This window comes from Jaculus jaculus, chromosome 5, assembly GCF_020740685.1.
Source record: "Jaculus jaculus isolate mJacJac1 chromosome 5, mJacJac1.mat.Y.cur, whole genome shotgun sequence".
Lineage (NCBI taxonomy): Eukaryota > Metazoa > Chordata > Mammalia > Rodentia > Dipodidae > Jaculus > Jaculus jaculus.
Window position 1 is genome coordinate 16,791,075 of NC_059106.1, and position 16,459 is coordinate 16,807,533.

Below are 16,459 nucleotides of genomic sequence, written 5' to 3' on the forward strand. Positions count from 1 at the left end.
CTCGCCTTGCATCGCTGCTGTGCACCAGAGCTGCACAGATCTTTATGGTAAGCAGTTGTAAGAAATTTTTGAAAGGAGAACAAGCCCTCAAATCATTTTCTCTGGTCTTTTTTTAATGGGTATCATTCGCCTTCCCATTGGATTTTGGAGTTGTTTATTGAATATGTATTTTTTTGACAACCTCACTAAAATTTTTTAAGTAAGTACTTATTTGAAAGAGTTACCAACATTATCCATTCTATTTATGAGAAGGAGAACAGCTAATAAACTTTGCTGTAAAAAAAAAAAAAACATCTATAATCTCAAGACAAAATACACTTGCATTTTTCTTCTTTCAGTTTTTTTTTTGTGTGTGTATGCATGTGTACATTGATGTTTATGTGTTTATGTCTGTTGAGGCCAGAGGATAAGCTCAGGTATCATCTTCAGGAATACCATGCACTTCAAGACAGGCTCTCTCATTGAGCCTGAGTCTTGTGAACTCTGCTAGACTGGCTAGCCAGTGCTCTCTAGGTATCATAATATCTCAAAACCATTTGAAGGACAGTAGTCTGATGAGGATCCGTATGAGACATATGCACATCATGAGACAGATCCACACGTGGCTTTCTGGGAGAGTGGAGGGAAGAACTTGGGGTGGGGTCAAGGAGATGGCTCAATCAGCAAAGAGCTTGCCAAGCATGCCTGTGATCCTCATTCAGATCACATGTGGTTCAGCAAATAGGCCTTCCATCTCAAGTCGTCAGATGGTAAAGAATGAAGAAAATCAGAATAAACAATGCAAGCAGTTTCACAGACGTGTGATGGTTGGCTCTGAAAGAAGCAGTCAGAAGAGGCAACTTCTAACGCAGAGGGTGTTGTAGTCACGACCATCCTCAGAGTACTGACTGTGTGTGCATATGATAAGAAACTAAACACTAAACATTGAGAAAATCTTTTTTAAAATTATTTTTTGTTATTTGTATTTATTTATTTGAGAGCGACAGACAGACAGAGAAAGAGGGAGATAGAGAGAGGGAGAGAGAATGGGTGTGCCAGGGCCTCCAGCCACTGCAAACGAATTCTAGATGTGTGCGCCCCCTGATTCGAGTTGAGCCTCGAATCAGGGTCCTTAGGCTTCACAGGCAAGCGCTTAACCACTAAGCCATCTCTCCAGCCCGAGAAAATCTTTTAAACAACCACTGGCCAGTGCTTTAATCCCAGCTGTCTTTCAGGAAGCAGAGGTAGGAGGGTCGCTGTGAGTTCGTGGCCAGCCTGGGGCCAGATCCAGGTCAGCCTGGGCTAGAGTGTGATACTTCTTACCAGCTAGACATAGAATGATGAGCTCTAGGAACTCACTAGGGTGTGATGACCTAAAGATTTTGGTACTAGGTGTTGTGGGAATCATATTATCAAATATGTGAGGCTTGTGGAACCACAGATAAATGTTAAATTAAGAGATTAAACTCTGGGAGGAGCCAAAGAGATGGTTCAATCAGTAAAGAGCTTGCCAAACATGCCTGATGATACGAGTTCAGATCTGCAGCACCTACATAGGATCCAGGAGTGGTAACATACACCTATGTTCTCCCCTCTGGGGAGGCAGGGAGAGGGGTAGCCTCAGGGCCTGCTGGCTAATTTGTCTAGCTGAGTCAGTGCGCTCCGGGTCCTCTGACCCACCTTGTCTCAAAAACTAAGGTGTCTGAGGAAGACACCTGGCTTGATCTCTATTCACCACATGCACTTGCAAGCATGTAGCAGGAGGGAGCAAGGGCTGGAACACGGGGGGGGGGGGGGGCAGTGAGGTATTTTGGCTCACTCCTTCTTCTCATAGGGAAAGTAAATAGCTCCATTACCATAATCCTGGCTGGCACTGTATAGTTCTGCTCTAAAGTTTCCAAAGTATTCTCTACTCCAAGATGGCACCATGTTTCCCACTCTCCTCTCCACCACCGACCCTTTGCAGAAAAAAAAGGTCACACAACACTTGTCTTCCTTTGTGGCCATTTTTCATGCCCTGCGTATGCTTTACCCAAAGGAAGGGCTCCTGAGGAAGCTGAGGGCTAGGGCGCTGGGGAAAGTGTCATTACACACTTACCGCGGCATTATGATTCCAGAGTCCATGCTCCCCTTTTTGCATGTGTAATGTGTATATGTATGAAGTCCATGTTTGTGTGTATGTGTGTTCATATATGTGTGGTTATATATGCTTTACGGCGATGCAGCTGACTGGAGGTCGCCCACATCCCGTTAGCAGTTTTTCATCCAGACTCCAAAACTAACTCCATCAATTCATTGGTTCACCAAGTTGCATTTTGTTGGAACTTTTTCTTTGGTGTGTCTTCTGTGCCCGCCATATCTGTGGTGAATAATGCTATTTGTGTCTCCGTCGTGGGTGGGGAAGGGGGGGTCACACGACAAGGAAGTAGAAATCAGGCGCAGGAAAGACTGCCGGAGACATAAAGGTAGATGCGCGTGAGGAAGGCGTTCAGGAGCCCGTTGGTAAATCCGAGCGAGGAATTATTGAGCACACAACGGCAGGAACACAAGTAGCAAAAGAAACACATGGTCTTGACGTACATGTACGAACGTGTGTGCAAGTGTGTTTTAATTTCCAAGAAGTAACTGATCATTTCCTGCCTCAGTTAGCCTTTTGAAAATCATAGCATTTCCCCATCTCTGAAATCCTCTTTCTGGAAAGCTGATCCGTTTTACTTGTTGAGCACTGACATGAGGCATGCCGGCATGGGAGTCCTGGTGACCATCGCAAGATGCCAACGATGTGAAGTACTTGACACCTGAGACCGACTTTCCTTTTAGGAGATGAAAAAGCTATTTTTTAATAAATATTTTAAAATTTTTTTTATTTATTTATTTGAGAGTGACAGACACAGAGAGAAAGACAGATAGAGAATGGGTGCGCCAGGGCTTCAAGCCTCTGCAAACGAACTCCAGACGTGTGCGCCCCTTTGTGCATCTGGCTAACGTGGGACCTGGGGAACCGAGCCTCGAACCAGGGTCCTTAGGCTTCACAGGCAAGCGCTTAACCGCTAAGCCATCTCTCCAGCCCTGAAAAAGCTTTTTGTACACTTTCTCCTAAGGATAAGCAAGTTAGAATCCAGGCGTAGGGACAAGTCACGGAAAACACCTATAAAGATGGTAGAGTTCATTTCATAGAACTCTAATAATTTAAAAGCTATCCTACTTCACAGGGTGGCTGAGCTTTGGGCTTATCTGTGGTGTATAATTTGGATCATGGCTACAAGTTATTTTGAAAATAGAATATAGCCATTCTTGGAACTTTCTGACTGACCTAGAATAACAATGGGGGACTATACGGGAAACAAAACCTCTCTGAATCAGTTAAGGATAGTGATGCATTCGCCAATGATCTGACAGGATAGAGCATCTGTAGTCCACATATCACTCTGACCTCCTGTGTTTGCTGGACACAGTCTCCTTTCTAAGTTCCCATCCATGATCCTCTCAGTGGCTCCAAAATGGGAGGCAGAACAGCAAGCAAAACAGAAAGCTACTGTGGCCCATAGCTTTAGAAGAGTCTGCTTAGCTTTGCGCAATTCAACCCTGTGTTGTACCGTGTAGAGATCTACTATTTGTCTCAAGACTAGAGGCATAATTTGCCAGCCTCCTGACAAAGCAGAAATATCAGGCCCCTTGTTCAGTTAATAAGTTAAGATTGGGCTGGAGAGATGGCTTAGTGGTTAAGGCATTTGTCTGCAAAGCCAGAAGATGCTGGTTCGATTTCCCAGGACCCATGTAAGCCAAATGTACTAGGCGGTGCATGTGTCTGGAGTTCACTTACAGTGGCTGAACGCACTGGTATGCCCATTCTATCTACCTACTTCTCTCTCTGTGTCATAAATAAAAATAAATAAATAAAATTTTTTAAAGTTGAGATGTTCAGGGGTGCCCCAATACCATCAGCCCAGGGACCTGGGTCCCCACTGAGCATAGGGTTCTGTGGCACTGTACAGAACACATCACAGAGCTGGACCTGTCCTTCCGCCCAGCCTTCCCCTCTGCTTTCCAGGACGCTGGCTTTTGTCTCTGAGAACTTTAGCAAATCCTGCCAGGCAACATGCACACGTCATTCTTTCTCCTGTTGCATCTTGTTAGGAACCACAGACAGTCTTACTGAAGTGAAGGAAAGGCACCATAATGAGCTTGTCAGTGTTCGTAGGCTCACATTTTCCATAGAGAGGTATCCTCAGGGTGCTTACATCCTTTCAGATCCCCATGAAAACAGGGCCTCTGGTTTTCTTCCTTTTTTTTGTGTGTGTATGTATGTGTGTGCATATGTATGCATGTGTGTTTCTGTGGATATAAATACATGTGTGTGTGTGGGTATGTGTACACATGTGGAGGTCAAAATCAACACTGGTGTCTTCTGCAATGATCCACCACCTTATCATTTGAAATAAGGCCTCAACTTGAACCTGCAGCTTACTGATTCAGCTAGAGTAGCTATCCAGAAAGTTCTAGGACTCTTCCTGTCTCTGCCTCCCCAGCCTTGGAATGGCAGGTGCACACTATTGTGTCTGGATCTTACATGGCTGCTGAGCATCTGACCTCAAGCCCTCGTCTTTGGGTGGCAGGCACGTTACCCTCTTAGTCATCCTTAGAGTCCAGAGCCAGGCTCCTTAGTGAGATGAGGGCCAGGGTTACTGTACTGCTTGGGGATTCTACATCTCTATGCCCATTTTGGGTGTGCTATTAAACAGCCTCTTGGGAAATCAATATCAAAACCAGTTGAAGACTATAACATTTACCTATTATTTTGTATATCTTACAACTTGTTTGCTTTATTGTCATTTTATTCCTTTAAAAATATTTCATTTATTTGTTTGACAGAGAAAGGGGAAGGGGGGAGAGAGAGAGAGAGAGAGAGCGAGAGAGAGAGAGAGAGAGAAAGAGAGAGAAAGTATGCCAGGGCCCCTCCAGCCACTACAAATGAACTCCAGATGTGCATCTGGCTAATGTGGGTCTTGGGGAATCAAACCTAGGTCCTTTGGCTTTGTGGGCAAATGCCTTTACCACTAAACTATCCCTCCAGCCCTCATTATTTCATTCTTTTTTTTTTTTGGGGGGGGGGGGTTTCAAGATAAAGTTTCACTCTTGTCCAGGCTGACCTGGAATTCACTATGTAGTCTCAGGGTGGCCTTGAACTCACGGAGATCCTCCTACTTTTGCCCAGGATTAAAGGTGTGTGCCACCACACCTAGCTTATTTTATTCTTTATGTATGTGTGTGTGTGTGTGTGGCATGCCTATGGATGTGTATGTATATTCATACATATGTGGGTCCACCTATGTGTGGGTGCATGTGCACATGTGTGTGGAGGCCAGAGATGGATGTTTAGTATCTTCTTCCTCAATTGCTCTCCACTTTCTTTACTTAGGCAGTATTTCTCATTTGCCCATAAATCTCACCAATTTGGTTAGTGTGTCTAGCCAGCTTGCCTACAGACTCTCATCTCTTCCTGCCTAGTTCTGGGACTGTTGGAAGACTGCAATGCCCACCAGCATTCGAACTCTGGTCCTCACACTTTCACAACAAGTATGTCATCCCTTGAGCAATCTCTTCAGTCTCTCATTAATTTATTTTGTGACATATATGCAAATATATATATGTGCATATTTATGTACTTTCCTACTCCTTGATACCAGAATGTTTAAATTGACTTTTCTTTTTTAACAGTGTTTTAAATTTCAGACTTGCAAAATCTATGTGGTGATGATTATCATTTTGAGTAAAGGTGAATTTATTAACATCTGGGTGTAACAGAGGCCACAAACTAATTACTGCAACCACCCAAGAAAAATAAAGGGACTAGGGAAATATCCCAAGTATTGACAGTATTTATTGTAGCATGTGGCTAATGTATAAAGAGGTAATAGAATGCCACGTCTCAGGGGATTCTTTCAAAAGGAAAATTACTTGAATTAACTTTTCAGGCAAACCAAATTATGCATATACTCTCCTGTAATGTTATACAAAGTCAATGTTTGTGAAGAGCTGAACAGGGGGCTATAAATCAAACCTTTCAGAAGAACTCTTGTGTCTGCATGGGTTTTTTTTAAAGCTCCTTTGCTTTTTTGGCTTGTAGATGAATGAAGAATTTTTTCAGCAAATTATTAATTACTCGTTCTTGCCTATAGAACTGAATTCCCTGTGGTTATGTAGGAGTCAAACTGCAGCTTTGGATGAAGTAATCGGCTGCTTCTGGGGCCTCTTTCGGCTGCCCTGGGCGTGCTTCACATGTAAACCACTACCAAATGGATTCTTTCCACATTCCAGCCAATTAAAATACATTTAAAGTGCAGCTGGTGTAGAAACAAACCCTTCGATCGTGATCGTGCAGAGAACTTCAGGGCAGGGAGACAAAACAACAAACTTTGCGAACTGAGCTCTGGGCAGCAGGCAGGGCGGCTGGAGAAGTCTTCTGAGCAGGCTATCTTCGGCCCCTGTCAGAATCAGAGATGACACTCGGACAAGCACCTTAAAAGACACAAAAGAGGGAAGCGCGTTGATGATTGCCTCTGTAAACTCTGCGTTGGCGAGTTGCCCGGTGTGGTGCTGCATACAGAACACAGCGGTGTTTGTTAAACCCAGGCTGGGAAACCAGTGATGAAAACTCTGGAAGGAAGATCCAAGAACCCCAGGAACTCTCCTGAATAGCGTTAGAACTTTGATCAAATGCAACAGAATGCAGTGAGTGGACTAAAGTGAGACATTCAGCTATGCCTTTTCGGTAAGGACAGAATTTTTCTGTTTTCTTTTCCTTTCCCTCGAATGTGGGTGCTGGTGGAGAGAAACACTTACTGCAGTGCTCTGGTCTGGAGCTCTGATTTACAGAGCAGGGTCTGCCTAGGATTTTTTTTTTTTTTTTTTCCTTTTCTTTCTGGAGGATGCACAGAGATCACACTCACTGGGTAAATACAGGCGCTATCAGCCACCACGTGGAGGCCAGGAGTGCATTCTGAGGATGGTGCCTATTTACAATGTGGCCTCTGCTGACTTGTTCTAGAGTTTGTGGCTGGGTTGCCGGGTATGTGGAGATTGATGGTGGATGGCTTCTGCCTTGGAGTCAATAATGTGGTCCATATAAATCTGCTTGAATTTTTTAAATTCCCATGATAAGTACTGTTGGTTTGTTTCATTGCCAGCCCTGCAACTATGCGTGAGGATAATGTTTGTTTGGGAATTTTTTTCCCCCTCTTGAGCTAGTATTCAATCAAACTTCAGCATGGTGGTTACCTAGAGTGAAGTCAGAGATGTCTTGCTATGTCCTAATTTTCCATGGAGATCTGCTCATTGGGGAATGTCTTTGGATTCAACCTTCTCTTGTACTTCAAGTGGGCAGGTACAGTTGTGCTCTGTGGTTCACTGGCTCGGCTTGTTTGGGAGGGGGAAGGACCAGCCCTGGTGCCTCACTGAAATACTTGAGAACACTTTGCAGATGTATGGTTGAGCATGAGCATTGACTCCTACCCATCAGTTATCCAAGGAAAGATGCTCACAGTTCCCAATTGTTTCCTATCTCAACGAGTCATGGGCAGCCCTTCCTGGCTTTAATTTTGTTCATTGCAAACAAAGAATCTTGCACATTTCACGGTAAAGGATCACATTGCAACGTCCTGAGCTCAGCTAAATGCGCTTTATTAATCTTTAATGTGTCAGTAGCTCAGAGGCCATGCCAAGCTGAGACTTTCCAACATTCTCTAAGCTACCTGCTGCCAACATAAACCGTGGTTGGCCCAGAAGGGATATTTTAAGGGAACCAGCAGCAGTAGTTTTACTCATGAAGTGTGTTGTGAGTCAATGAAAGGAATCTTAAATAAAGGAGATTTCAACAGAAATTGCCTCAGCTCACTATCCACTATATGAGAGACCTACTAGGGAGAATTCATCTGCTCATACACAAACCCAGTGCGCTCCACTCTATGTAGGGGAGAGAAGAGGCACTCCACTGTGTGTTCGTGGGGATGTGTTTATGAGATGAGTGTCATGTGAATGGAGATGTGTGAATGTTGAAAGTCTTTCCTGTCTGTGACAGTACCTGAGCCTAGGGCAAAACAAGGCAACCTGTGCGTCCTGCAGTCTGTCCACTGCTTAAATAAAATAGCCAGAAATGGACCCAGAATCCTATTTGAAGAAAAATGAGACTTTGTGCAGAAGAACTCTGGCACAAAGTGCTTCTGACCACTGGAAGGAGAGGCGACTTACTGACTCAGAAGACTCAGTGAACTGGGGCTTGGCTGGCTTGGTCTGGGAGGATGAATGGCTATGACCCTGGTTTACGCTGACTTACTCACCAAGCTCTTGCACAGAGGATGGCATCACACTTATTCCCTGAAGATGCAAGTAAGAGCCACATTTCTGGATGATTGTCTTTGGACATAAGTCCTGTAAGCACGGACTTCTGCCAGCATTGCTTAGAGGAAAACCTCATGTAGGAGTTGGGAGGAGCTCCCATATCCTTTCTCATTCAGAACCTACAATGCAAAGACTTTCCAAATATGACCAGGCAGTGATGAGGGAGATCAAGAGAGGAGGAGAGCCTCAATTAGGCAGGTGTTTTGTTGTCTTTAAAGTCAAGTCCAATCTCCTTCCTGTGGCTTAGAGCAGGGCTTGATAACTTACAGATCACAAGCCAATACCTGCCCACCATGGGCTTGTGGAGATAAAGTTTTATTGGAAGACAGCCACACCTATTTGTTGACACGTTGTCTGTGGCCACCTTTGAGCTTCTGCAGCAGGGCTGAGTTATGGCAGCCGAGGCCCCAGGGCCCCACAACACTTTAAACATTTACTATCTGCAGGAAGAGTCTGAGAGGCTACAGAGAGATTAATGCTTTGCAATCTATCTGCAGCAAGGGACCGGTTTTGTGTTTAATTTGCATTTTGTCATGAATGGGTAATTTTATAAAATGTGATAAAAGGGGCTGGAGAAATGGCTCAGCCATTAAGAATGCTTTCCCTAAAAGCATGGAGGTATGAGAGGGCCTGAGACCACCTGAATTTGATTCCCAGCACCCACATAACAAGCTGGGCATGAGCTTATGCACCTAGTCCTGTAGAGGGTGGAGGCAGGAGGATTGCTGGGCTTGTTGGTCAGCGGGTCTGATCAGAGTCAATGGGAGCCTCTGCCTCAAGGCACCACATGGAAGACTACAAGAGCAAGACACCTCTTCTCTCTGGCTTCTGCACAGACGTGCACAGGGTGCACACAGCTACACACAAACATGCACACACCACACCACACATCCTGCATACACATGCGTGCCAAAAAGTCTGATCCAAATGTTGTTGCAGAAAAGTTGTGGTGTGTAACCGCTGTATGACGTTGGCTGAAAAATCACTGGGTTCTGTGAGTCTACTCCATGCTTTTTCAATTATTCAGAACAAACTAGAAGTTTTAGTTTTAGGTAAAATATCCACTCATATTTATTATTTCACTCATTCATTTATGTAGTCCTCAGGTAACCTCCTCAGGAAAACTGCCCAACACTGTCCACGTTCTTTTATTATTATTAAAAGTACCTCACTCGCCTGGAGCTCACTGAGTAGGCTAGAATGGCTGGACAGTGAGCCCGAGGGACCCTCTGTCTCTACACCCCAAGCACTGGATTACAAGTGTGTGCTACCATACCTGAATGTCTTTCCCATGGTTCAGGGAATCAAACACAGGTCCTCAGACTTTCAAGTCCAAGCAATTTACTGGCAGCTATCCCTCAGGCCCTCAAATTTCCACATTTTAAATACTAGTATCAATGAAAAAGAAAACATTTTGAGACAAAACAAAATATTTCTTCAGGCCAACCAAGCCCACCATGCTGCTTGTTTGTGATTTTGGTGACATAGTTGATCTAAGGACTTACTATGTTCTTAACAAAACAAGTTCAGTTTCTGTTTCCTTGATATCTTGGTCAGTACATGGTAGTGACCCTTGACATTTGTCTTTATGCATTAAGGACATCTGCTTTCACTTTTATCATGCCCATATAAACCTGCCAACCCACCCCCACTCCCATCCTGATCCTTTCTCATTCTTCCTTAAGCGACTAGACCCAAGGAGATAGTCCCAAGTCTATCCCAGAAGAGTCTCTGAAAACATTGCTTGTAGTAGCCGAGAGGAATGGCCCCCAGGGCTGGGGAGAGACATGTTTTAATTAAGTTACGTTTCTGACTTTAATTATTGTCTAGACTAGAAGTTTTGCAAGCCTATAAACGGATTGGTAGTGGCTGGGTGATACAAATCACTCAGCTTTTCTTGCCTAGGAAGAATCCAACCAGAGTTGCCAAGGATCATTCAAAGACATCTGAGCCAAGGTGCAAGTCTTATTAAATCAACAAACTGCATTAAAAATTTGATTATAGCTTTGAACTGAAATTGACTAATATTTGTTCTCCTCTTATTTCAGGAAGGATCATAACAAAGTGGATGACACACATGCATACCACACACAAACATCACATACCACACACACTGCACACATCACACACATTATATAGATACCCCCCAACACCATGCCATTTATTTCACTGGGAGTTCTGATGCATCTTTGGGGGATCCTGACTTTGGACAGAATTCTTTTCATAAACTATATTTGTATTAATTTGTAGCATTTAAGTATATATATTATTCTATGTGAAGAGTGTTTATAATAATGATATTTATAAAAAATTGGAAAATCCCATAAAGTATATGAAAGAAATATTTAAAAAGCTACATAGGATTCCATAATTTGGTGATACTCCATATTAAAATTCTATCTATTTATTTACTTAGAGAGGAAGAGAGAGAAAGAGAGAGAGAGAGAAGAGAAGAGGAGAAGAGAGGGATAGAATTGGTGTGCCAGGGCTTCTTGCTACTGTAAATGAATTCCAGATACTCTGTGCATCTGGGTTTATATGGATACTGAGGAATCAAACTCAGGCCATCAGGCTGTGTAAGCAAGTGCCTTTAATCACTGAGCCAGCTCCTCAGTCCTTCAATGTTATAATTCTGACATATACTCCTTTTGTCTTTGCTATGTTCTTGGAAAATACAAATCATCATCAATAACAACAAAAAGTCATGAAGTATCTGAAGTTCATTTGCAGTGGCTGGAGGCCCTGGAGTGCCCATTCTCTCTCTTTCTCTCTCTCTCTCTCTCTCTCTTTCTCTATTTCTTTCTCTTGCTGTCTGTCACTCTCAAATAAATAAATAAAAATACCCCAAAAATTTGAAAAAAAAGCAAGTCAAATGCCAACTACTAGGTATGGGAAATAGGGATCCAGTTAATAACATTTGAACTAATTTGTGTTTTTGAGGTAGAGTGTGGCTCTAGCCCAGGCTGACCTGGAATTCACTATGTAGTCCCAGGCTGGCTTTGAACTCAGCAATTCCCTACATTGGCCTCCTGAGTGCTTGGGTTAAAGGCATGTGCCACCACACTTGGCTTGAGCTCATTCTTTTTTAAAATTATTTATCATAATTATTTATATAGAAAGAGTAAATATAAGCATGCCAGGCCCTCCTGCCACTGTAAACAAACTTTAGATGTATGAGCTACTTTGTGCATCTGGCTTTACATAGGTACTAGATAATCAAACCCAGGCTGTCAGGTTTTGCAGCAAGTGCCTTTAACTGCTGAGCCATCTCTTCATCCCTGAGCTCATCTTTGTTGAAAGTTAAAAAATGAGGAAGACAGAAAAACCTTGTCATTGGAACATAGTTGTAACTGGGGAATGGAGTACAAGGCTCAGGTGGAAACAACTTGGAGCTGCTGTATAAAACAGAAATTTCTAGAAAAGAATACCACCGGTTATTCCCATTGTGTAGGAGGAATTCAGTATAGCCCTGCTCTAAAGTGCTTTCCATTCACCATCCTATCTCTATTACTTCTTGCTTAAATTAATCATCATCAACAAGGCCAGAGATTTAAACTATTTTGGGCACTTACTACAGGAAAAGCATCATTTGTGCATAATATACACAGATAACATACATTTTGTTGCATGTGTGTGGGAGAGTGGGAGTCAGGGTGGATGCATGGGTATGGGTGCACATGTGTGTGGAAGTTGAAGGTTCATCTCAGTTTCTCCTCAGGTACGCTGCCCACTTCCTTTGAGGCAAGGTCTCTTACTGACCCAGAGCTTACAGATTTGGCTAGATTAGCCAGATCATTCCAGGGATACTCCTGTCTCCACCTTCCCAGGGCTGTGATAAGAGGTGTGTGTTACTACACCCCAAATCTATATGGGCACTGAGGGTGGAACTCAGGTCCTTATGCATATGAGGCAGGCACTTTCCCGACCGACCTACCTCCCCTACTTCCAACATACATTTTAAATTACATACATGTGCTTAAAATGCTTGCATATACTTTTACTTATGCTCACTATTACATTTATATTATATTATTTATATTATATTTGCATTTCAGTTTTTAATAGCCTTTTGAGCTATTATTCAAATACCATTCAATCCCTATAATTAAGTAGCTTTTATTATATTCTGAGTTGAATAACAATCACTACTACAAAATTTGAAAATATATTTGTTGCCTCCCCAAAGACCCCTGTACCCAGAAATAATCACTCTCATTCTCTACAAAGCCCATCTGATAGATTCTAAACAGTAGATTCTTAGCTACATGATTTGAAAATATATCCTCTCCATACCTTCTCTTTTCATTTTTTGACTCATAATGCAAAAGGTCTTAATTTTGATAAACTTCTGTGTTTCTCCCTTTTGTTTCTTGTGCTTTTATTGCCATCTCCAAAAATACTTTGTGGACTGGAGAGATGGCTTAGCGGTTAAGTGCTTGCCTGTGAAGCCTGTGAAGGACCCTGGTTTGAGGCTCGATTCTCCAGGACCCACGTTAGCCAGATACACCAGGGGGCACACGCATCTGGAGTTCATTTGCAGTGGCTGGAGGCCCTGACACGCCCATTCTCTCTCTCTCTCTCTGTCTGCCTCGTTCTCTGTCTGTCACTCTCAAATAAATAAATAAAAATAAACAAAAAATTAATAAAAGTACTTTGTTTACCTAAATTCATGAACATTTGTTACCATCTTCCCTAACTGTCCTACCCCTTTAATTATTGTTTAAATTTTTATTTATTTATTTAATTTATTGGGAGAGAGAGGGAGAGAGACAGGAAGCACACTCCCGGGACTTTAGCCACTGTACATGAACTCCAGATGCATGCACCACCTTGTGCATCTAGCTTATGTGGGTTCTGGTGAATCAAACCTGAGTCCATTGGCATCATAGGCAAGCACTTTAACTGTGAAGCCCCCTTTCCAGCCCTTCATTCTTACATTTATATTTGTAACCCATTTTGAAGTGACTTACACATTTGGTTTGAGGTAGGTAAGGTTCTAGCTTCATGTTTTTGTATGTGGATATCCAATTGTTCCAACATTGTTTGTTTAAAGGATCATTAATTGTCAATAGAATGACACATTTAAGTTTTAAAAAGTCTAATGAGGTAGGAAAGCTTACCCTTGTTTGCCACTAGGAAAACTGAAGTTCCGGGAGACTCAGTGACCTACCTTAGGAGTGCTAGGAGACACTGTCTTCTGTATACAACATGGCTTTTACACTCATGAACTACACAAGACCTGCTCTAGATTGGGCCTGTCTGTAGTCCCTCATGAAAGGGGAAGGGGCTTATGAGGCCCAAGCCCTCTCTGAGGAGTTATTGACAGCTAATAATTGCTGGGGGTGGGGAGGCATTTTCTTCAGTGGTATAAACACTGGTAAGTTGCTCATGCTCCTGTAAATAACCCCTCACCTGAGCATGCAACCAACCTTAATGCTCATACTCCTGTAAATAACCCCTCATCTGAGCATGTAACCAATCTTAATTAAACTCAGTAGGTCACAAAACAGACATCAAAGTTGAAGTGGGGCCAGTTAGAAAGAAGAAGGGGTTCAAGGGCAAGGAGGAGAGGACAAGAGAAGGTAATGGGTTTGAATATGATCAAAAGACATTATGCACATATAAGAAATTGTCAAAATACAAATAAATAAGGGAAAGAATCTAGTTCTTTGTACAATGACAAAAATACATATCTAACATATGCCAGGTCATGGTAACACACACACACACACACACACACACACACACACACACACACACACAAAGTGTACTTAATTTTTGAAACCTGCATATTTTCTTTATTTAAATAGCCTCTTGAGGAACTATCTATGCCAAGAGACCAAACACAGTTCTCATTTTCAGGAGTGTGTAATAACACAACAAAAGCCATAGAGTCTCTTATAAGCAGGCTAGCCTAAAAAGTCAGGATTTATTGAAGACCACAGCATCATGCGGAGACTGGAGGATGATGGCATTCTGGAAGGAGTAAGTCTAGGGTCAGAATGAAGGATTGACGGGTGTTATTTTTAACAAAGGCAGCAATGTTAGGACATGACAGCAACTGCAGGATTCCCCCGTTGGCACCTTGCGAGGCCCTTGTTGCTCCTGTGATTTCACATGATGGCTCCAGATCTAGAGGCAAACCAGCCAAGCCTGAGCTGTGTGCTCTGCTCCCTGTTACATGCAGTGAGAGCCTCTCTGGGGTGCAGGCATGTTGGAGTGCTTGCTTCCAGCCAGTACCCCAGCTACTTCCTACACTATTCAATTCTAATTGCTTTCTTTGTATCCATGAGTCAGAGCCAAATTGGCTCCATCTGATTTTTTTTTTTTTTTTCTTTTTGTCCACTCAATCTTCCACATGACCTGTTTCCTGAGATTATCTTGTCTGGGTTCAGGAGCTGTCGTTTACACACAACTACTTTCCAACTTCTGTTTCACCTAGTAACAGCATTTGTTTTCAAATTAAGGATGATTGCCTGAGATGTCTCCAGGACTATCATCAATTCTCTACTTCCCATATGTGGCTTCTCCACTGCCAATTTCTAACCTTAAGTATAGTTTTCCTTCCTGTGGGTTGGGAATACCAGTGAGGGCGTGGTTACTCCCCTTAGCATTATACTAGTTCAAATGAGGGGTGGGGGTAGCTGGAATCGGACACATGAGGCTCAGCCTAGCCCAGCCCTGTCCTTAACCTTGCCCACCACTTCTGTGAATGCTGCCTTCGTCGGGAACTTTCCATCAGTTTAAAGTAGTTTTTCTTAGAGCTTGTTTTATCCATCAAGAGCCTGGGGAGTTTTGGGTTCTTTCCCTTGTTTATTATCAGAGGCAAGCACTGGTTGTCTCTTTTGCTTTACTAACCTCCAGGGGGATGAATGGAATCCCCCAAGTAGCTGAGCTCTGACTAAGAGCCTTGAGAACCTTGTCTGCCTCAGCCACTTCTACTACTTTCCATAGCTTATAAAGCCCACAGGCTGCTGCTCACAGGAAGCCCTCAGCTGCATTGCATACTGGGTTGTTATAGGAATGTTTGTGTTCCAAGAGAAAGCTCACAGCTGTCTAGGACAACAAAGGAAGCTGACAGTGGGGGCATGGTGAGAAGGGGAGTGGAGGGGGTATGAGGGTGGTAAATATACTCAACTTACATATTCGTATGAGAACATCCTTATAACCTGGCATGATGGCACATGCCTTTCATACCGGCACTTGAAAGGCAGAGGTAGGAGGATCGTTGTGAGTTCAAGGCCACCCTGAGACTACATAGTGAATTCCAGGTCAGCCTGGGCCAGAGGGAGACCCTACCTCAAAAAAAACAAAACGAAACAAAAAAAAACCCATCCTTATATACAAGAAATGTATACCATGACAATTAAAATGATACCTACAAGATGTGGAAAAATATTTCTGTGTTACACCCTAAGTATTTCTTGTCCATGGAACTGAACTGCTAGCTGCAATGTCTCTCAAGTTTGCGAGCAAACTGAGGCCCACCATTTGTCTTTGGAATTTGTGTCTCGTTTTTCCTGAACTATAGGAGGAGAAAAGGCTAGGATTAGAGAAACTGAAAAGGCACAGTATCCGTTCTGTAAAGTGTTTGCAAAGCTAAATGCTAAAAGGACATCTTCATGATGGACAACAATTATTATCTCTGATTGATTGAGAAAAATGGATCAACCAAGTTTTGTTTCAGTGGATTGGACTATGGCGTGCTCTCGGTTGACTAACGTGTGTAGCCTGACGCAGTCTCTTCCAGCCCACCACACACATGCCAGCCTTGCAAACAGGGCGGAGGAGGACATGGCCGGGCTCACAGTGAGATGTGTTGTGTCCATGCCACAGGAAAACAGTTGTTTTGTGATGGTGGGAACAGGGATGGGAGAATCATATGGGGAAAATTGTCTCTTCTTTATTAGGATTTCAGTCCAAGTAGAAAACAAAGACTATTTACATTGTGAAGTATTAAGCAAAACCCTGTTTGTAGAGTCCAGGCTGGTGGAGAGAATCCTATACTTGGCACATTTACTTCAGTTTGGACTTGGGTTGTTGGTTGAGAGTAAGTCTTTCCTCCCCTAAAACAAGGGCCGTT

General features: G+C 43.0%; 1 protein-coding gene across 4 annotated transcripts in view; it reads left to right on the forward strand.

The window, feature by feature from the left end:
* The first annotated feature begins 6,353 nt into the window (after nucleotides 1–6,353).
* The window catches only part of Nckap5 (NCK associated protein 5), a 1,019,391-nt gene continuing 1,009,285 nt past the window's right edge, over nucleotides 6,354–16,459 (forward strand). For all 4 annotated transcript variants that reach the window (XM_004659647.2, XM_045151370.1, XM_045151371.1 and 1 more), the window contains exon 1: nucleotides 6,354–6,751. The gene's annotated coding sequence lies outside the window, so the exon portion shown is untranslated. The remainder of the gene's footprint in view (nucleotides 6,752–16,459) is intronic.